Source organism: Ictidomys tridecemlineatus, chromosome 11 (genome assembly GCF_052094955.1).
Source record: "Ictidomys tridecemlineatus isolate mIctTri1 chromosome 11, mIctTri1.hap1, whole genome shotgun sequence".
Classification (NCBI taxonomy): domain Eukaryota; kingdom Metazoa; phylum Chordata; class Mammalia; order Rodentia; family Sciuridae; genus Ictidomys; species Ictidomys tridecemlineatus.
This window is the reverse complement of record NC_135487.1, coordinates 132,672,603-132,694,663: the sequence shown is the minus strand read 5'-3', so window position 1 is coordinate 132,694,663 and position 22,061 is coordinate 132,672,603. Positions and strand designations below refer to the sequence as shown.

General features: G+C 52.4%; 1 non-coding gene across 1 annotated transcript; it reads left to right on the top strand.

Annotated features, from left to right (window-relative positions):
- Positions 1-19,417: 19,417 nt before the first annotated feature.
- Positions 19,418-19,490, top strand: Trnat-cgu (transfer RNA threonine (anticodon CGU)). The gene has a single exon. It is a non-coding gene; the product is annotated as a tRNA-Met (tRNA).
- Positions 19,491-22,061: the final 2,571 nt, after the last annotated feature.

Below are 22,061 nucleotides of genomic sequence, written 5' to 3'. Positions count from 1 at the left end.
TAAAAGCCAAGCAAACAGAAAAAGAGACACAAACAACACTTTCAGCCAAAGAGGTGGAGGGGAACAGGGTTGAGCAGAGAGAGCAGAGGAGGAGAGTCCAGCCATGGAGACAGAGGAGCAGGCTGAGCAGAGAGAGCAGAGGAGGAGAGTCCAGCCATGGAGACAGAGGAGCAGGCTGAGCAGAGAGAGCAGAGGAGGAGAGTCCAGTCATGGAGACAGAGGAGCAGGCTGAGCAGAGAGAGCAGAGGAGGAGAGTCCAGTCATGGAGACAGAGGAGCAGGCTGAGCAGAGAGAGCAGAGGAGAAGAGTCCAGCCATGGAGACAGAGGAGCAGGCTGAGCAGAGAGAGCAGAGGAGGAGAGTCCAGCCATGGAGACAGAGGAGCAGGGTGAGCAGAGAGAGCAGAGGAGGAGAGTCCAGTCATGGAGTCAGAGGAGCAGGCTGAGCAGAGAGAGCAGAGGGGGAGAGTCCAGCCATGGAGACAGAGGAGCAGGCTGAGCAGAGAGAGCAGAGGAGGAGAGTCCAGTCATGGAGACAGAGGAGCAGGCTGAGCAGAGAGAGCAGAGGAGGAGAGTCCAGCCATGGAGACAGAGGAGCAGGCTGAGCAGAGAGAGCAGAGGGGGAGAGTCCAGCCATGGAGACAGAGGAGCAGGCTGAGCAGAGAGAGCAGAGGAGGAGAGTCCAGCCATGGAGACAGAGGAGCAGGCTGAGCAGAGAGAGCAGAGGAGGAGAGTCCAGCCATGGAGACAGCGGAGCAGGCTGAGCAGAGAGAGCAGAGGAGGAGAGTCCAGCCATGGATACAGAGGAGCAGGCTGAGCAGAGAGAGCAGAGGGGGACAGTCCAGCCATGGAGACAGAGGAGCAGGCTGAGCAGAGAGAGCAGAGGGGGACAGTCCAGCCATGGAGACAGAGGAGCAGGCTGAGCAGAGAGAGCAGAGGGGGACCGTGCAGCAATGGAGACAGAGGGGAGCAGGCTGAGCAGAGAGCAGAGGAGGACAGTCCAGCCATGGAGACAGAGGAGCAGGCTGAGCAGAGAGAGCAGAGGGGGACAGTCCAGCCATGGAGACAGAGGAGCAGGCTGAGCAGAGAGAGCAGAGGGGGACAGTCCAGCCATGGAGACAGAGGAGCAGGCTGAGCAGAGAGAGCAGAGGGGGACCGTGCAGCAATGGAGACAGAGGGGAGCAGGCTGAGCAGAGAGCAGAGGAGGACAGTCCAGCCATGGAGACAGAGGAGCAGGCTGAGCAGAGGAGGAGAGTCCGTCTTCAGAGGTGGATTTGGAGTTGTCACAGGGCTGTCTTTTGTTCTTCATGGATGACATGGGAAAGATAGTGGCAGGTGACCTAATGGCTGAGGAGTTTGGGCCACATTTTAATGTGGCTCTTTTCAGTTTCATGATCTGCGTGGATTGTTGGCCTTTGTGGGGCCTCTGCGTCCTCATCCATGAAAGTGGGATGGGACTTCTCTCCCCAGGAGAGAGCTGGGTGAGGGTCACTCAGGTAACATTGAAGGTGCTCAGCACAGAATCTGGCTTCACTGGTCAGGTTTTTCAGCCACAACAAATCGTTCCCAAATCTGAGTGGCTTAAAAGCACACACTTTAGGGCTGGGGATGTGGCTCAGTGGTAGAGTGCTCGCCTGGCACAGGTGAAGCCCTGGGTTCAATCCTCAGCACTACATAAAAATAGTGAATAAATGAAATAAAGTTATTGTGTCCTACTGCAACTAAAAATTAAATTTATTTTTTTTAAAAAAAGCACCCAGTTTATATCTTGAGGGCTGTTGATTGACCTTAGCTCTCCTGGCCACCCTTAGTCTCCATGTGTTCTCATACGAGGGTGCAAGGCGGAGGGGCAGCCATGGTGTGAGGCCAGCCGTTCTCAGGTGGAAACAGGCTCCAAAGGGGACAGAGCCAAAGCTCAGCAACACACCAAAACCTGTGACCGTGAGGTGGCCCATGCCATGCCTGCTCCGGTGCCACTCGCCAAGGTCAGTCCGTGGCCCAGCCTCGGTAGCAATGTCTACTGGACCTCCAGAGAACCACACCCGTCACCAGAGCACCCAGGACGCTCCATGGGTAACTCGTCTACGTCATGTGGCATGTGTCAGCCGCTGCTCTTGGGCTGACAAGTGGACTCCCAGGTGTCCTTAGGGAAGATGGGGTGATGGTCGTGTATTTCCTTGGCCTCCCTGGACACGTCCACCCCACCCCCTACAAACCTGCTCCTCTTCTCCAAATTCCAAGGAAAGAGTCGGTGGAGAAGAACAGACTTTTTGGCAGGGCTCAGGATAATAGCTCCTTCATCCCTTACTCTTTCTTCTTCCTCTGCCTTCTCTCCCAACAGTCTGGCTTCCTGGATAATCTGAAACCCTAACACAGGGACACCTCGGGCCTCGCACTCTCTGCCCGTCTGCCCCCACACCTGCCGTCTCCCACGTCTTCAGGTCTGACCAGCCTGGGTAAAGTGGCCCACCCTGTCCCAAGGCCCCTGTTGCCCTCCGCCTGACTCACCGCTCCCCACAGCACCCCTCCCAACCTGGCCTCTGACACACGTGGTCGAACTTTGCTGTGACCCCCGTTGAGCACATAAGCTCTCTAAGAGCAGGGGCTTTCCACCTCTCTGTGGAGTCATCAAACCGCTGTGGAGCTAACTGGGCAGACACGCACCAGGGACTCCCTGGAACACGGGTACACGCATACACACCCACACACACGCACGGTGGTGCATCTATAAAGACAGGTGTGCCTTATCACACGTCAACCTCCATTAATGGATGTGAATACTTAAAATGAGGAAATGAACAAGGCTTACCAGGAGCACACAGCTCAGGGCTGCCCAGGAAGGGCAGACAGGCGACCCTCCGCCTCCAGGCTGTAGCTGAGACGTGGCGGTGGCTCCCAGTGCTTCCCAGGATCAGGATGCTCCCAGTGCTTCCCGGGATCAGGGGGGCAGCATGGAGAAGATCCCCTCATGCTCCCGGGGAGCCAGGAGAGAAGAGAGGTCTCCAGCTGGGAGGTGAGGGTCGGGCCAGGGAGGGGCGGAGTTGCCCCCCTTGGCCGTGGAGAGAGCGAGCCGGCAGCTCAGCAGCACCTCGTTGGCTTCTCGTGCCTCGTCACCACCTTCTGTGTGTGGCATCCTGATCCAAGGCCAGTGTGACCTCCTCAGACCCTCCAGCTCTTCCGCCCCAAGCCCTTCCTCCATTCAGCCCACTAATGCTGTCCACAGGGGCCTGTGGGGGCTCATTGGTCCTGGACGCCCCTGACATGCTTGCTCCTGGACACAGAGGGAGCCCCAGGCCTGCTCCGGCCAGACCTGACCTTTCTAGGCTGACACCTGCGTGCGTTGGCGAAGTGGGTGTCTGCAGGGCTCACCTGTGACAGCACACGTGATGTCCAGCCCCCGCCACACGGCCTCACAGTCCTCCTGGGCTGTCACCCCACGGGGCTGCCCACCTGGCCCAGCACAGAGGCTGGTGAGATGACCCCAAGGTAATCTCGAGCCTGTGTGCTTCTCCTGCTGATTCCTTACCCCCAACCAACCGCAGCACCAGAGGAATCTGCAAGAGAGATGATGGCCCAGAGCCACCGCCTCTCCCCGTGGTCACCCACGTGTCCCCTGCTACCTGTCCTTTGGCCCTCTAGAACTGATTTTTTTTTCCAAACTGCAAATCATAACCTATTTATGAGTCATGAAATCAGTTTAGTGGACACCATCACTATTTTTTGTGGGGGGGGTACCAGGGATCGAACTCAGGGGCACTCCACCACTGAGCCACATCCCCAGCCCTATTTTGGATTTTATTTAGAGACAGGGTCTCACTGAGTTGCTTAGCATTTTTGCTGAGGCTGGCTTTGAACTTGCCACCCTCCTGCCTCAGCCTCTGGAGCTGCTGGGATGACAGGCCTGTGCCACTGCACCCAGCACCATTTTTAATTGGATAAATCAAACAAGAAAAAGTGTGCAACTCACAAGATAGGGCATTTTTATCAAGCCTCTTTGGTTAGGTTGTGTGTGTATGTGTGCATGTGTCTATTCTTTGTGATGTCAAGTGTCTTTTTTACTGTGGTTTTGACCCAGAGCATGCCCATCAAGTGATGGTGCCTGTTATGAGCTGTGGTAGGGGGTCTTTCAAATCTGGGACTAATTCCACTCACTCAATAAGGAGTGAGTTGGTGGCTGTGAGCTCCACGGGATGCCGACAGCTGCTTCATCTCTGTATCTGCGGGGAAATTTGATTGAAAGTGAGACAGAGCAGAGAGTTCAACACCCCAGAAGGATCCTGGCTGCTGAGTGCAGGAGGAAAACTCAGGAGCTCAAGGCAAAGCCTGGTGCGTGGGTGGCCCGTAAGAGGAAGGAGAAAGTCAAGTGGTCAACACACAGCTCCTTGCCAGGCTAAGGAACAAGACAGACCCTTGAACATGGCGGGGTGAAGGCAGGTGGAGCTAAACTGGTCACAGGCCCACATGTGCAGAGCCGCAGAGTCATCGGGAGTAGGAGCCACAGCAGCCCGAGAGAGAGGTGAGGGCTGGAGGACCGTGCCTCACCAAGGGCCTTGAGCAGGGGCTGAGGGGTGGGGTCTGGAGGGTGGTAGGCAGGGAGGGCTGCCCAGGTCCCGGGATGAAGTCAAGGCTGCGGGCCCCCAGTCAGCAACAGCCCAGCCAGAGCAGAGGGCTCTGTGCAGACTCTGGCTCCCTGGGGTAAGGCAAAGCTACGGCAGGTCAAAGAAATGGGTCGATACTATAAATAAATTAGAAATCTAACCTGACCCAAGTGTCAGCTGCAGAGACCCTGCCACTGGAGATGCAGATAAGATTGGTCTGAGTCTCCATGCCACATCCGGTGGAAAGTTCAAGGCCTACCCAAGACGTCTGCACTTTCTCAGAGCAGTTACATTTTTGTGGTCTCCTCGGGTTCCGGAATTAGTTCAGTTTCTCTGTGGTCTCACCCCCCAGCACATGTGGCGCCTCTCCTTACCCAGTCCCTGGGACGAGAGTCCTGGAATCCCGGTCCTTCTCCTTGGTTTACTTACACACACACACACACACACACACACACACACACACACACAGTACAAATCTTACAAGGCCTTTGCTGACATTTTGAGGAAGACGAGGGAGGATTTACCTTGCAACATGAAAACAAATTAATTTAATATTTAAAATGTATTTTCAGCTGGGCACAGAGGCACACACCTGTGATCCCAGCAGTTCAGGAGGCTGAGGTAGGAGGATACGAGTTCAGAGCCAGCCTCAGCAACTTAATGAAGGCCTAAGTAACTCAGCAAGACCCTGTCTCTAACTAAAATATCTTTTTAAAGGGGCTGGGGATGTGGCTCAGTGGCTCAGCACCCCCGGGTTCTATCCCCAGTACTGAAAGGACAAGTGCATGTTTTTAAAGCAGGCTTGTGTAAATTTTGGGCAATCCAGTTCTCTTCTCTCTGGACAGCTGAGTCCCTCTTTCTCTCTCTTGTTTTCTCTGGCCCGCCCACAGGCCCAGTTCCTGTTCGTCAGATCTTCAGTCACGTTTGCAGTCTGATTATTGTTGTTGTTGTTTCTGTAGCCTTCTTATTTTTGGTGGAGGGATTCAGAAAAGACTTCAATAGGCTGAGGGAAGGTAATGGGAATATCAAAACTTCTGAAAACGTGCGCAACCAAAGACGTTGAGTTAGTCAGCTGTCACGTGAGCTAAAATGTGGTACAGTTATTCTGATAGAGTTGTCTTTTAATAGAAGAATATGGCCCTTAGCGGGAACACGCACCGAGTGCTCTGAACTCAGCCCCCGAGCCTGGAGGCAGCCTGGTGGGCGAGCGACACTCATAAATAGACCCGTTGTTCTAGGTCTGTCACCCTAACTTTAGACGCAGCGTCTGGAAAAGAAAGCTCCCCCACCAAACGGTTAGCCTTCGATCTGAACCTCTAAGGAGGACTGCCTCGCAGAGCAGGTGCAGAGAGTCCCAGAGATGCGCTAAGTATAAGTGGAAAACAAAAAGAAATCCTTTGGAAGACAGGAATATCCCACCCATATTTTAGCATCAGGATTATTTTGAGTTGATCATCTGAGAAACCACGGATACAGGGAAGCTCTGAAAACCATCAAAGTTCCCCTTTTACCAGGAAAATTCACGTCTGCAAGGGCCATGTTAGGGTGCCTTCCTCTAGCCCCAGGAAGAGGAGGGTGATTCTGCATAATGAATGTCACCCTTATCTCCCTTGCCTTTCATAGGCACCTCTACACGCCCAGGCTCCCCGCACTCCTCCTTCTTGTGTGGATGCACCATAGTATTTAGGCTTAAATTCAAAGCCCGCTCTTTAAGATTTACTCATTTCCCTGGTAATCTCTGCTCTAGACATGAGGTGTGCCTGGTATCAACTGTTATCAAATGTCTATTGTCTTCCTTTCTTCCTTCCTTTTTTTTTTTTTTTTTTTTGTTGTTGTTGTTTACTTGTTTGGTACTAAGGACCGAATCCAGGGGTGCTTTATCTTTTTATACTTTATTTTGAGACAGGGTCTCTCTACATGGCTGAGGCTGGCCTCAAACTTGCAATCCTTCTCTGCCAGTCTCCCGAGTTGCTGGAATTACAGCTGTGCACCGCGGCACCCAGCTCTTTCTTTTGTTAATCTGCCTTTTATTACAGAAGTTAACCTCAACTAAGGACTATTCGAAGGGTAGATTTAAAAAGCGCTTTTCCTCAGCTCCAAAACCATGGCGTATGGGAAAGACCATGCTCCCAGGAAATGGATCACCTCAGTTGATTTAGATGGACACCGGTCACTACCCCTACTCACTTTGAGTTTGCAAAGGCCTCTTCTGTGGACATTTCTGGAACACTGTGAAGCTAAAGATGAATGGGGATTCGAGGAAGGGCAGAGCCACACAGCTCCTCAGACCACGTGCTCCATTTCCCCGTCAGACACCACTTACAAAACCCGTGTTCCAAGATCAAGTGACCAAGAATCTCGAAACGGACGAGGGCCGGTCATGAACCCTCACAGGGAGCCCCTGGGAACACAGGCCCCGTGTGGCGGCACGGGGTGCGTGCCCAGAAACCCCGCGGAGGCTCCTAGGGAAAGTTCATCACCCTTATAAAGTCTTTCTGCTGGCTGTCACTGTGGTGGCCTGGATATGGCAGGGGAAGTGGCCCAAGGACTAAGGGACACAGGGAAGAAAGTACATGGCAAGGGTCTTTGAAGAGGTCACTGAGTCTCGGAATGAACCGGTTTCTGCAGCCGCTTGGAGTTCTCTATTATTTGTATCGAAAGCATCTCAAGCTTGGCCTCCACCCAGGAAGCTGTGTTTTTAACTGGCTCCAGGTGATTCTGACGCAGGTGGTCGAGGAGCAGTTATCTTGAGAAATTCAGCTCGAAAATGATGGCAGATCTTCGGACCTGCTTCCACGAGACGGATCACCTCCATCGAGGCCTCAAACGCACAGCTCCTACTCACTGTGCCTGTGGGCACTGCCTTTGCACAAAGCTGGACGTTATCCTCCACATCTAAGAATTTCTTTTTAAAAAAATGTCATTTATTTTAAAAGTGTTATTTATGATGTTTTCTGTCCTGGGAACTAAGTATCCGGGATCTTGACTGTAGATCTTTCCCCTCGTCTTTTCCCACCAGGGCCAGGTGGGAGGCCGGCTTCCGCAGCACCTCATGGAAAACTGCCTGCTACACTGGATTTTAGATTTCCAGAACCTCCAGGGGCGCAGCCCCTCACTCCATACCACCCCTTGATCTCCATCACCTCAAGGAGTCGTGACTGCTGCCCTGTCCCCGTGAAACAGCAGGGTCCCAGTGCCCAGCTCCCCCGGGGGTCCCGGGTTCCAACCTGCCCTGTCCTCCTGGAGCGTTATGGCCAAGGGACAGAAGAAGCTGCAGCTGGCAGCTTGGTATAAACGGGGAAGAGAAATCAGCATTTGGGGGCAAACGAGGACCTGAGGCCCAGCCACAGTCCAGTAAAAGTGTCCAGTCCAGAGTGATCCAGAAGGGAAGACCGGGCTGTCACGGGACCAGTGGAGTGGAGTGGAGGTGGAGATGCACACAGCCTTCCTCTTCTTAGGCCATCCCCACCAGCGGCACTGGCTTGAATTGAGCTATGTCCCTTCTCATGAAGTCACTGCGATTTATAAAGTGCTAAAGGATACCAGGACCACCCCTCTGTAAAGGGAGACCCACTGGCATAAACATGGAAAATAGGGAACAGGTTGCATCCTACCCAAATGCTGTATTTTAAGGCATTATCCTTTTGTAATGAAAACAGGTGAGAAAACATCATTGTCCCTCCTCTTACCCCAGTAGCACCCTCTTCTCAAAAGTCTCTCTTGAAATGCTTGTTTCCTCTAAGGCCCCAAATTCCTCACTGGAGACTCGGTTCTTTGCATCAGATATTGCCCTCTCTGGGCCAAAGTTTTAAAGTGTTAAATGCCTCTGGGAGAAGTGACGCATTCTATCTCTATTACTTTTGTATAAATGCATTTGACCCGGGCCTTCCTCTTTGTGAAAAGGACGGACGGGCCTCCTCTAAGGGGTGAAATTAAGGAAAAAAGGGAGAAACAGGACAGAATGTCTGGGGCAGGAAAATGGAGTTCCAATAAAAGTTGGCCCCGTCCCTGTCTTACTGAGGCCTAAATAAAAGCAATAATAATAATCGCAATCGGTTTCATTGCTCATTATGTGAGACTCACTTCTTCTTGGGAAAGCTCCTTTCTTTAGGCTGTTGTCCTTTGGAAATTAAAACAATCGATGGTGTTCTCCACTTGGGGTTTCTTTGGAATAGTGTGGCCCACACACAGTGGTGCTCTGAAATCTTGGATTTCGTTTCTCTTGAGTCACAGCAGAAGCTTCTAGGAAAGATTCATCATTCCAAGTCCAGAGGGTGACCCCAAATAACTCACAGGCAATAGATGGGAACGGAGGTGAGGTGGAGAGGTGTGTGCAGAGGTGCAGACAACCGTCGTCCCCACGCTGTCGCCAGGTGGGTGAAGTCTCACCGTGGTTTACCAGGAGCAGAGCCGGGGACGCTGCAGGAGCCAAGAAAGGACGTCCATCCTCCTAAGCAAACCCACACTCACTCACGTTCTCTCCTATAGGGACGCCTTGTGTACAAATGTTTTTTTGAACTTAAGAAATTCACAATTTGGTCTTTTCAAGAGACAATAGTAGTGGGCCTTGGTGTCATTATCTAGAAATTGGGTCAATGCCCGCCTCAGGGGATCGGACCACCTTCCCATGTCATTCAGGTCTGGAATTCAACAGGTGACTCTGGGAGAACACGCACCAGGCCACGGCATCCTCCAACCTGATTCCTGTCTCGAGGTGCCACCAGCATGTGAGTTCCGGGACCACCACTAACCTGAAGGGCCACCATCTCGGTGCTGATGAATCCAGGCCAGGACAGCTTCCGGGCAGTCCTACCCTCGGGCTGGTCTGCAGCTGGACTAACTGGGGCAGGTGGGCAGCCTTCGTCCCTGCTTCCCCAGGGACCTGCCACGGACCCTGGTGGCCAGGTGACTCTCATCTTCCCAGGCCTGGTCTGGTGTGTAAAGAGGTGACAGAGGACAGCGGAGATCAGACCCCTTTCCGGGTGGTGCGCTTAATGCGGCAGAAATGGTCTCTGAAGAGCCCCTCCCAGGCAGGTGGGGAAGGCCGGCTCCGTTTGTGGTCAGAGACCTCGCTCCCCGAGTCACCCAGGTCACCTGCCTTAGCCCGCAGGGCTCTGCACACCTGTTGTAGGCCTTCCATCCACCTAACAATGAAGCCCGACAGGTCAGTGGACAGAACCTCTATTCGGCGTCATGGTAGCGCGTATCACCCAGGTGGCCACGAGGAAGGTCCCCGGGAAGACGGCTCATTATCTCTGCTAATGACTTCTGGGCCTTTGTTCGAGCCATTTCCCAGCCTGGAAGGCCTGGCCCACCCCACGCCCATCAATCAAAGTCTCACTCCTCCTTTAAGGCCCAACTCAATGCCACTCTCTCCAAGAGGCCTTTCCTGACCCTCCAGGGAGATTAACGCTTCCCACCCAACGTTCCCGTGACGGTCATGGTACAGCAGTCTCATGTCATGATCATGAAATGTGGTTTGATATTTCCTATCATCACCTAGGGCTCCTTTGTCACTGTATTAAAATGTGGTCAGAAAGATATCCTGGACTTAATAAAGAAAAACTATTTTAAGGTTATGAATAGCCTTCTATCTGGCCCCACAGGTCAAGCCCCCAAAGTAATAAAAAACAATAATAACTAACTTGGGGTAAAGTTTAACTTCTTCCCCCTTGTGAATCGCAGAGCCTGGCTGGTTTGAAAACAGACCTGACCAGGTATGATGCCTCCCCATGTTCCCTTTGTGCTGAGAAAAAGGTTCACTTGCCCCAGGACGACAATCTCATTAAACAAGCCCCAGCCCACCCCCTCCTCTTAAGAGACATGGAACCCCCTCTCCATCCGTCCAAGTGGGCTCAAGCTCACTGCCCCCTGAGGCCACGCATCTAATTTTTAAGCAACTATAGCAACAACCATTATAGAAATGGCTCTCATCTGTGGGGTCCCTCTGTGTGGCCGGCCACAGGCCAGGTGTTTCAGCCTCTCCGTCCTCATGAAGATGAAAGGGTCCACTTGCCCGAGGATGGAGTTACCAAGTGGCGTATCTGAGATTCACGCTGACTCCCGAGGCTCTGCTCTTGTCAGCCCTGCTTCCCTGGGAAAGTTCCCTGAACTCTGTGACTCGGGGAGCTGCCCGTCCACCCCTGGGTAGAAGAGATTGAGGACGAATATCAGGTGTAACCAGGTTGAGGAGGCTGAGGCAGGAGGCCCAAGTTCACAGAAGCAGGCCTGATGCACTTCCAGGTCACCAGCCTGCAGATAATCAAGACTAGGGGACCTGACCCCAAGACCTCCCAGCGCCAGCCCAGAGCCTCTCCAGCTGTTCTGGTCCTAGTAAAAGAGCCTCAGGCCACCCTGGCCTGCCCCCACCTCTGCACACGCTCTGCCTGGTCCCTGCTGCTCTTCAGGGGCAGCACTCAATGAGCCAAGCTCACCAGGTGGGGGCCAGGCAGGTGGGGGCCAGGTCTTCGCACTCTCGCGTGTCACACCTCCGCACCGGGGAAAGGCCTCTTCCGTGTGTGGTGTTGTGTCGGCCACCTGCAGCCTGCAGTTTTAGGGCTGCGTGTACGACTACCCATTTATCCCTATGAAATCCCATCTTGATACTTGGGGGACCTTAGCTCGCTGAGATCCTTCTAAACCCAGATCTCGCCGTCCAACACAGCCACCAACCCTTTCAGCAAATCTGATCAGCCTGCTCTGTGAACCCAGCCAAGTCATTAATAAAATGTTGCCTGGGACCTGCAGCAAGTGCCTGGAGACCTGCCTTCGAGTTGACACAGACTCATTCACCGTCGCTCTTTGCCTGGGACTGTTCAACCAATTACAAATCTACTTAACCGTCCCGGGCTCCCGCGGCTCTACATCCTGCTGCAACCACCGGCCTAGTAACCCCATCAGCAGGGGAAATGAGTTTAGCCGGTCGTAACTGGTTCTGCGGGAACTCCTGTCGTTTTATGAAGACCGTTGGCAGGGGGGACCCTGAACCCCCACCGCTGCTCCTGATGGTGTCTGCAACACAACCTGGGAGTCGTAGTCACGTGACAAACCACCTGTGATCACCCCCAGACCCTGAGGAGGCGGAGCTCCCAACTGCCGACCCAACACAAGACAGAAATACGAGTGTGCGAAACACCGGCTCGTCTTGGGCCTGGGACACCTGGCTCCCGGCCCTCCCCTGCCCCACCGTGTCCTCTTCCCCTGCCTGCTCACAATCCTGTGACCCCATTAGTCCCCTGACCTCCCAAGGTTCCCCACTTGGCACCTTATCCCATGCCTGCCCCAAGCCCCACAGTAAAGCCTCTCTGCACTTCTCCCTCCGCCTTCCTGTTAATGTGCTGATCTGACCTCAGATTCGATGGGAAAAGAATAACTGGATTGGAAGAATTCACACTGAAGTACGGATGATCAGTTGGCCTGCAAAAATGTTGATACTTTAAAGACAGGAGCATGGTTAACCCCAAATAATTTCTGATTAGGGGAAAGAGAAGATAGATGATGATAATCCAGGTAAAGAATAGTCAGCAGAATTTGAAATCTTTTGCTGGAACAGGGTGCTTTTGTACCTAGTCAAGGTCCTTGTTGGATATAAATAACAAGAGCTCGGGAGTAAAGGCTCGCTGGCTTCAGGCCCAGGACCACAAAGACGGGGTGGCAAGTGCACTCAGAACTGAGGCTCAGGAAGAGACTCGGGAAGATGAGAAGGCTGGGCGCCTAGGACTCATTTCAATTATAATCCAACAGAACCTGCTCCCTGGGAAGCAGCGGACAGCGGTCAGCTTATGGACTCTTGCTTCTGCTGGACACTTGGCCCTGAGTCCCTGATACCTGAGTCTCTCCTCTGCTGCCTGAAACATCCTCCAAGGCCAGAGACTCAAAGACCTGGCCCCAAACCGCTCCCCCCCCCATCCCGCCCGGGCCACACGGTCACTGCTTAGTGCAGGGGGATGAGCATGTGCGCCCGGGCCACACGGTCACTGCTTAGTGCCCGGAGATGAGCGTGTGCCTTCATGGCTTTCCTGCGGGAGAGCCATCTCACTTCCTCTCCTTCTAGATCCAGAAAGGCGTCCTCCAAGAGCAGGAGAGAGAGTATATTCCTAGAACTCCCGAGTTTTACAGACCCTTTTGCGGACAGCCTGGTCCTGGTCAGGCTCCTCTGCAGATATCTGTTAGGGTTGGGGGACACCCCACCTTCTATTACTGAGCTCATTTAGAGGTTTTGTAACATAAGGTCCTCACCCCACCCGCTCCCCAGCACAGCAGCCCAAATCTTGACAAACAACTTAAAACGTGTTGGAGTACAGCGCAAATACAGAAAAGCCTATGTATCATCGTGGTATAGCACCAGGAAACTTCACAGTGACCACGTCCATGCTAACGTTACCAGAAAACCGAGCGCCCCTGACCTACAGCACAATAGATCTATTTTCTCTGACTCTGAACTTAAAAAGAACAGGATGCTGTGGCGTGTTCTCTTTTAAGGTAGGATCCTTCCACACACATTTTGCCATGTGGTTTGAGGTTGGGATGGAACAGCTGCCGTTAGAAGATTGCTGCGGCCTTAGCTGCTGTCCTCGGGACCCTTGGAATCACTGAGGTCAGCTCAGAAAGCAAAGCCTCTAGACATCTGTGACTTTCACAAGACTGGACCCAATACGATCAGTCCCAGTGGACTTGATGGGGCCCTTTGGTTTTGGTGGGCTAACCAGGTGGATGTGACAGTAACAGTGACAGGACTGAAGAACACCTCGGGCTTCGTGGCGTGTTCCGGGCGAGCTCACAACGCTGTAAAGCACCCTCCTCTTCGTCTCAGGAAATGGTGGCACCAGGAACGGAATCGGCTTCGCCATAGCCCAGGGACTTTGTTGTGTGAGGGCACTGGGCCTTCAGGGGGCCCTGGGCTGGGGCAGAGGAGACCCGCTGCACACCGAACACGCCCAGGGGGCCTCTGTGTGCTCCGGGCAGTGGTCTCTAAGGCACGGTGGCGAGGTGAGGGTGGGGTTTACCTGGGAGAGGCCGGAACCCGCAGAGGTGGTAGGAGGGCACTGGGCAGCCAGGCCTCTACGTGGCCTCGAGGAATCTCGTAACGAGGGAAAGTTCCTGAAGATGACAGCAGACTTACAAAGAGGCTGCAGATTAGAGACCAGGGAGGACTTCCTGGAGGGCCGGCCAAGGGCAGGACAAAGAATGCTGGCTGAGCAGACCTAAAGCATGGACGCTTTTCCAAGAACATGCTCCAAAAGGCGATCTCCTGGGAGAAACAGGTTGGAGAGGAAACCGCACCTCCCGGGCCACCCACAGCCATGTGACAGGGCACCTCTGGGGGACACAGGATCTGGAGGTGCGAGGCCGGGGCAGGAGAGGGCGGCTGGCAGGCGGCAGGATTCCCAGCTGTTTGCTCTGTGAGTGGAGAAGGACAGCACCCGCATTCCACAGGCTTCTGAGGACGCAGCACCCACTCTGCAAAAGTCTGCTCTGGACGAACCCAGCAGGACAGGAGCGGCTGCTGCACACCTGTAAGGAGTGCAGAGGTCCTGAGGTGACCAGGGGGGTGACGGCAGTCGGGAGAAGCCAGAAGCCTGGCGCCGGGCAGAGGAGGGGGCACCAGCCGGCCACTCGGCCTGGTGGACTCTTCTTTCTCCAGCGAGTCGTGTCCGATTCTCTCTCTGCTGATTGTCCCCATCCCAGTCCCCAACTCCAACCTGTGTCTAGCACTGGATGAGGAGGAGGAGGGTGAAGCAGAAGGTGAAGAAACTGGGCAGGAAGGAAAAGCTGAAAGATTGCCAGGATCGGGGAGAAAAGGGTCGGAAGGGGGGAGGAGAGGAGGAGGGACATGGACTCCCTGCCTTGGGTGTGGCAGTGAGGTGAGGCCATGAAAAGCCACCGTTGGGGACACAGTGCCTCCAGGGGCTGAGACGAAGCTTGACTTCACACTTCGTGACTGCGCTCATGTACGTTTGCCCCGTCGCGGTTAGCCTGTGGGGGTCTTTTGGAAAAAGGAACCTGCTGTGCCAAGGGGAACGCACTGCCGGTCAGGAGACAGACTCACACAGACGGACGGCCCCTCTCAGATGGGCACACGCAGTCTGGGATCCTGCCGGGACTCTGTCCCCGAATCTCAGCCTCCGAGGGCATCCCGCCATGTTTCTTTCTTGGAGGCCCCAGCGGTCTCTCCCTTCAGAAGACCCCGCGGAAACGCAGCTATCTCCGCGGTGTTACGCCTATCAGCTGACACCCTCCTTATCAGTCAGCACCTTGGTTATCAGCAAAGGCTTTGGCTTAAATTACTTGACAACTTTCAGAGTGTGTGGGGGAAGGAGGGCTTTGTCCCTGATGGCGAAGGTGAGGTGTAGAGGTCAGGGTTTGTGGAATGCAAAGCGGGAGGAGGAAATCCTCAGAGGTGCCACGGGTGAGTCTGCACGCTCCCTGCCTGCCCTCACACCCGGAAGGAAGGGTTGTGTGTGAGTGTGAGTGGGTGTGGGTGCGTGTGTGTCTTGTATGACTCGTGTAAAACCTCCAGGGAGAGCGCTGCAGGGAAGTTGGCATGACCTGAGCAGACAAGTAGTCCCTCGCTGGTCGGTTGTCCATGGCTGGTCGGTTGTCCATGGCTGATGGGTTGTCCATGGCTGATGGGTTGTCCATGGCTGATGGGTTGCCCATGGCTGATGGGTTGCCTGTGGCTGATGGGTTGCCCGTGGCTGATGGGTTGTCCATCACTGATCTGTTGTCCATGGCTGATGGGTTGTCCATGGCTGATGGGTTGTCCATGGCTGGTCGGTTGTCCATGGCTGATGGGTTGTCCATGGCTGATGGGTTGTCCATCGCTGATGGGTTGTCCATGGCTGATGGGTTGTCCATCGCTGATGGGTTGTCCATCGCTGATGGGTTGTCCATGGCTGATGGGTTGCCCATGGCTGATGGGTTGCCCGTGGCTGATGGGTTGTCCATCACTGATCTGTTGTCCATGGCTGATGGGTTGTCCATGGCTGATGGGTTGTCCATGGCTGATGGGTTGTCCATGGCTGATGGGTTGCCCATGGCTGATGGGTTGTCCGTGGCTGATGGGTTGTCCATGGCTGATGGGTTGTCCATGGCTGATGGGTTGTCCATCGCTGATGGGTTGTCCATGGCTGATGGGTTGTCCGTGGCTGATGGGTTGTCCGTGGCTGATGGGTTGCCCGTGGCTGATGGGTTGTCCATCACTGATCTGTTGTCCATGGCTGATGGGTTGTCCATGGCTGATGGGTTGTCCATGGCTGATGGGTTGTCCATGGCTGATCAGTTGTCCATGGCTGATCTGTTGTCCATGGCTGATGGGTTGTCCATGGCTGATGGGTTGTCCATGGCTGATGGGTTGTCCATGGCTGATGGGTTGGGGGTTGGTTTTGTGTTGCTGGAGGCTGGGGACTGAACCCTAAGCTACACACTAGCCGTTTGAGTTTTGAGGCAGGGTCTCGCTGAGTGGGCGGGCTGGCTGGCCTCCAACTCCCAATCCTCCATCCTCGTCTTCCGTCACTTGAGTCACAGGGTGCACCACTGTGCCAGACATGATCTGTTGTTTTAATAAACTCATTTTTAAAAACTAACAACCATCTGCTTTCCTAATACTCAACTTGGTCTCATTTCCATCCTAAAAGGTCATTTAAAAATCACACTTACCCACTCCAAATTGGAGCCCTTTCAGCGTCTGGTAAGTGGTTCCTTTGTTACTAGAACTTGTCAATAAGGACATGCGACAGGTAGTAACGCATACCAGTAACTGAGGGCGGTGAGACATGACAGGGGCAGCGGGTGGGTGTCCTGTGGTCAGGGGCAGGCTATGGATTCCAGGTCCGGCTCCCCAAACACACCCCTCAGCAAGGTTCAACACAGATGGCACCCAGTCTCCAAGACAGGTGTGGATTCTCCCTGCCTCTCACCATCCTTCAGCCCATTTTGTTCTTCTAAATTCTTTTAGGCATTTTCCACTAGTTTGTCTTAGGATGGGAAGGGCAATGGTTTGCTAAAAACATTATTTTGAAATCGAGAGGATTATCAGTGACTATTTTGGAAACTCGTATTCCAATAAATTAGAAAATCTGGAAGAAATGGACAGGTTTCCAGACACATACAACCTAACACATTTGAACCCAGAGGATATAGAAAACCTAAGCAGACTAACAAGAAGCATTAAGATTAAAGCAGCAATAAAATTTATGTATTACAAAAAAAGACTGGTCACAGTGGCACCACTTATAATTCCAGCAGTTTGGGAGGCTGAGGCAGGAGGCTCACTCTTTTAAGGCCAGCTTCGGCAATTTAGCAAGGCCCTCGTCAACTTAGAGAGACTCTGTCTCAAAATCAAAATAAAAAGGCTCCGTGGTAAAGCACCCCTGGGTTCAGTCCCCAGCACCAAATAAAAGGAGGGAGAGGAGGAAACTTCCAACAAAGAAAAAACCAGGACCCCATAAATCCCCAGCCAGATTCCACCACAACTTAAAGAAGAACTCATGCCGATCCTCCTAAAATGAAGTATCCATGAAATAGGAACAGGAACGCTCCCACACTCATTCTGTGAAGTTGATATCACCCTGACACCAAAACCAAATAGGGAAACCCCAAGGGGAAAAATCCCAGGTGACCACAGATGCAAAAGTCCTCGAAAAAGTCATAGCAATTGTCCTCCACCATCCGTCAAGCAGATGGCACATCATGATGGAGTTGGTTTCATTCTAGGGACGCGAGGATGTTTCAACAGATGCAAACAGTAAGTATAACTTATCACATAAATAGAACCAAAGGCAAAAGTCACACGGTCATCTCAATAGATGCAGAAAAGGCATTTGACAAAATTTAGCACCCATTTATGTTAAAAACACTGAAGAAATCAGGGATAGAAGGAACTTACGTCAACATTGTAAAGGTTTTTAAATGATTTTTAATGCTTCAGATAATTGGTCACAAGGATAAAGATCAACGTACGAAATTGAAAAATAATGTCATCCCTATACTCTAAAAATATCCTCTTAATCTATGTGCATAAATAAAGGGAAGATGGGACACTAAACCATCAGCCTGAGTAACGATGTCAGCAGGGGTGATCTCCAGGCTCGGGTGGAGAATGGCTCCTGTTAGCTCCCCTCAAATCCCCCTGCTTCTCTGCAGACCCCTTGACTTCCCCTGGCTGAGCCCTCGGGCGCCCCTGCCTGGTCTCCCGCTGCTGCTCTTGACCGTTCACTCGCGGCACAGAACCGAGGATGATCCTCTTTAAGTACAAGTCTGGCGACACGCAGATGGGATGACAAAACGGGTTTGTTCCTGGAAACCCAGGCCAATCTCCAAGATGCCCGTAAACCAGAGTGAGCCTGTAAATCCAGTACTTATTGCAGGACTCGGTGCTTGTCTGTTGGGAAAGTCTACAGTTTGGGAATTTGGGGGGCTGAGTCAAGGGCAGAAACCTGGAGCAGGCGAGGGCTGGAACTTTGGACAGCACTTGAGCCTTTTATTGCGGGGTAACAAACCACTCCACGTGTAGTGTCTCCCAGTCCTGAGGGTCAGGGTCAGCCGGGCTGCACCTCCCTCCACAGCCCAGGTCTCTCCTGACTCCCAGGTCCCTGGCAGAGTCCAGTGCTCTGTGTCTGTAGGAATGAGGCTCAGGGGAGCTGCGCTCTCCTCCCAGAGGCCCCATAGTTCCCTGCATGTGACCCTCTCGCGGCCGGGTCACCGGTTCAAAGCCAGCAGGAGAAGGGGGCTTTCTTTCCAGTCCCCTAAGATGGAATCCAACAGTGGGATGTAACCCTGAGTAGCGATTCCCCGCAGAGGCACAGCCCCACCCACGTTCAGGCAGAATGCGGTGATACACACCAGGAGGCAGGAATCCCGGGACACATCCTAGAATTCTACCCACCCACATCTGCCCTCTGCCTGCCAACGACCTATGACCCTTCCACGGACAAAATACACTCGTCCGTCTGAATCGCATCCTCCCAAAACGCAGGCGAAATTTCTTTAACCCCCAGAACCTCCGAAGGTAGCTGTATGTAGCAGTGGTGGGGCGGGTGTAGAATAACAGGCAGAGACAGCCTGGTTCCGAAATGGGAGAAACGAGAGAGGAAAGGGGTCGCTGGTCCATTAAGTTCTGAGACCCAGCGGGCCAGTGTTAGATCCCTGGTCAGGGTCTGAGACACGGGCATGAATCCTGTGGCTGCCCACCCTCTGGACTCAGCAGTCTCCCCTGAATCAGCCTTCCTTTTCCACAAAAGGTAACACAGCTGTGCACTCGGGCACTTGGATCAGCCAGTTTCCGGGGTCCTCTTCTAAGCCTGTTGTGGGTAACGAGAGCTGGAACAGAGTGGGGAGGCATGTTTGCAGTAAGGGGATAGCGATACGGGGCATTGATCAGCCAGATTTCCACCCTCAGAAAATGGAGTTACAAATATGGAAAATGAGAAAATCAGAATGACCTTTACGGTGCTGGACTGGAACTGGAGATGTCCGTTTATCGTAGCTAGATATAGAAGTGCATACGGACGTCAGTGTGTGTGCTGACCTCCACAGCATCCTCAGCTAGGCTCACCCAGAGCTCCCGAGCAGGGACTCCCCAGTGGCGATGAGCACACCTAGTGCCTGGATCCTGGCTTCTAAATACCATTCTGCACTTAGAGCGGAAATGTCTGAATTCAAGGCTGAGGCACAAAGAGTCTAAAATGAGCCTAAAACATTATTTTTTTGCAGAAGGCAGTAAAGTACTCGAGGAATGATAACAGGGTATCGGCAGCAGCTTGAGGAGGCTTCCAATGGCCAAATTAGGAACAATTTGAGTATCAAAATAAAGAATAAGGGCTGGGGTCTAGCTCAGTTGGTAGAGTGTTTGCCTCATAGGCACAAGGCCCTGGGTTCGATCCCCAGTATCACACAAAAAAGGAAAAAAAAGTGATAGTATCAGATTGTGATCTATTGAGTAAACAGGAAAACAGGAACCCACACAGCTGCAAAACAGTAAAGGTTTGTTGAGCAACAGGCTAGTCACATAGCGTCAGTGATTTTTTTTTTTTCCACACAAAACATTCACTAATTACAAAGAGAAAAGAAGTAACCTGACTCTGCAGAAGACTTGTGGACATTCTCTTACTAAAGCAACCAAAGTGGACATCAGTTGTATGAAAACATCGATATCTGCCACACCCGTGTGGCCTGCGGTGAAGCACCGTCCTGGGTTGCTCCTTGCAGCGGCACAGAGCCCGAGCCCACCAAGGAAAGCGCAGACAAGCCTCAGGCTTCAGACCCACCGAGAGGACAGTCCCGGAGGACGAGGGACATTCCAGACTGGAACCAACCAGACAGATGTGACACCCAGGCCTGTGATTTGGACCTGGATCCTTTTGTATAAAGAACAGCATCATTGAGTAGTTGTGCAGAGTACCGCTGTCATGCAGAAGAGAATCTACAGGAAGTATGCGCGACCAAGGTTTTCAAGGTCATAGAGAATCTAGTTGGCAGCCGAGTCTCAAATGGTTAAGAAAAACAGGTATTTCTACAAACTTTGTAGCTTTTTTGCAACATTTGATTTAAAAAAAAAAAAAGCATGCTGTTAAATGAATAGGCTCTGTAGACCCGAGTCGGCCTGTGCAGCTGTCCTGCTGCGTCTTGGGCCCAGCCGGTGGGAACGGAGACCCGGGGCTGGTGCCGACCTGAGGCAGGGGAAAGGAATGATACTGTCCCACAGACACAGCTGCTGGAATGTGGCTCGGCGTTTTGTGCCTATTCATATTTCTGCTTCAACTTCACTAATAAATACTTCTTGCTGTTCTCAAAATATTTGCTCCATCTGTTAAATAAGTCACCAAATCAAAGACCCCAGGCTGGCTCTAAATTCCCCCACATTCTTTAGAGTACAGATCTCTGTCTGCCCCTGAACCTTCCTAAATCAACCAGGCACCTGGGCCTCCCGGGAACAGGTTCACTCGCTGTTCTATTATGGGAAACGTGGCTGACTTTGTAAGGATTTCCTGCCTTCTCTCAGCAAGTGACTAAACTGGTTATAGCTAATTCTGCTGGGAAGTACCAGCTGTTTTTGCCCAATCCGGCAGCCATTTCCATGAATTAATTTGGGAGCATTGTAGACCCTTGAAAAGCAGCAGAGGGCTCTGGTGCCTGATAGCTTTAGTAGGATTTAGCCTCCTCAGCAATGGCCTGAATATAAAGAAACATACATTCTATTAACAGCTGCTCCTAGAAACGCCTGTGCAGTCTCGGGCGAGACGGGGAATGGCTCTGTTCCCGTGGGTGGTAAGATGTCAACACCACTAACCCTCACCTATTGCCAAGGTGTGCGAGAGGATAAACAGAGTGTGCTTACAGCTATCTGGAGTTTGTCATTAAGAGAACGTGATCCATGTAGCCATATGGCCGTATTTATTCAGTGCTTAAAGGAAAAGAGCCATTTAAACCCTAGCCCTGATAAATAAGACTGTTATTACTAACGATCGCATCTAGATAATAGTTTGATCATTTATGCACTTATCTGGCACACATTCATCGAGCACACACACACGGCCGTGCCAGACACTGTATAGACACAAAGCACAGCTGTCAGAGCCCCGCACAGACCCTGCCCTCCCAAAACAGGGTCTAGTGACAACGTGCAACTAGCTGGTCCTTTCAAGTGCGAGGAGTGACATAAAGGAAAGCACGATGTTTTTAGCTTTCGATGAAAATGGCTGTTTTTATTAAGCAAGTTAAAAAAAAAAATAAATACAGGTCTGGGAGTCAGAAGAGGACTTGAGACACAGATCTCCTGCTTACTGCCATGTGAGCCTCAGGAAGTCACTTCACGTCTGGAAACTGGGCTTTCATCAGAGTTGCCTGAGAATCATCATCACAAGGCCTGCGCACCGGCTCTCACGAGGTGTTGTGAAAGCCAGTGAGATGGTCCACAGGAAAGCGCTAGGAAACTGAGAGGTGGAGTTGTTATTGTGGCAGGGGTCTCCTACCACCCTTGAAGGTGGTCCACACGCCTTGACCACTCAGTGGAAGGAGCCAAGTGCACTACAAATCCCTGTCACTGAGCCTTCCAGGGTGTTCATGCCACGCCCTACTGGGTGCTAGGACATGACTGTCCCCGCAGTTGCTGATCCACCACTGCCTGCCTCTGCCTGCTGCACTCAGCCCCGTCTTGTTCAATATGTTTAACCATCAGTTGGATAAACACACCAGAAGACGTTTATAGAGCACAAATAAAGCTGAAAATAGAAAATACAAAGAATCGCAGAGTCAGCCTCCAAAATGATCTCCCCAGGGAAACAAGATGAGATATGATCAAGATAAATATAAAGTCCTGCATTTATCTTCGCAAAATTAAATGTAGAGAAGAAACAAAGAAAAGACTAAGGAACGTCGTGATATTTCACATGGGAACAGAGCTCCGTTGTCCACAGAGCGCCTGATCCTTCTCATTTAGTCACTTAGGAAGTTGACTTTAGTGAATC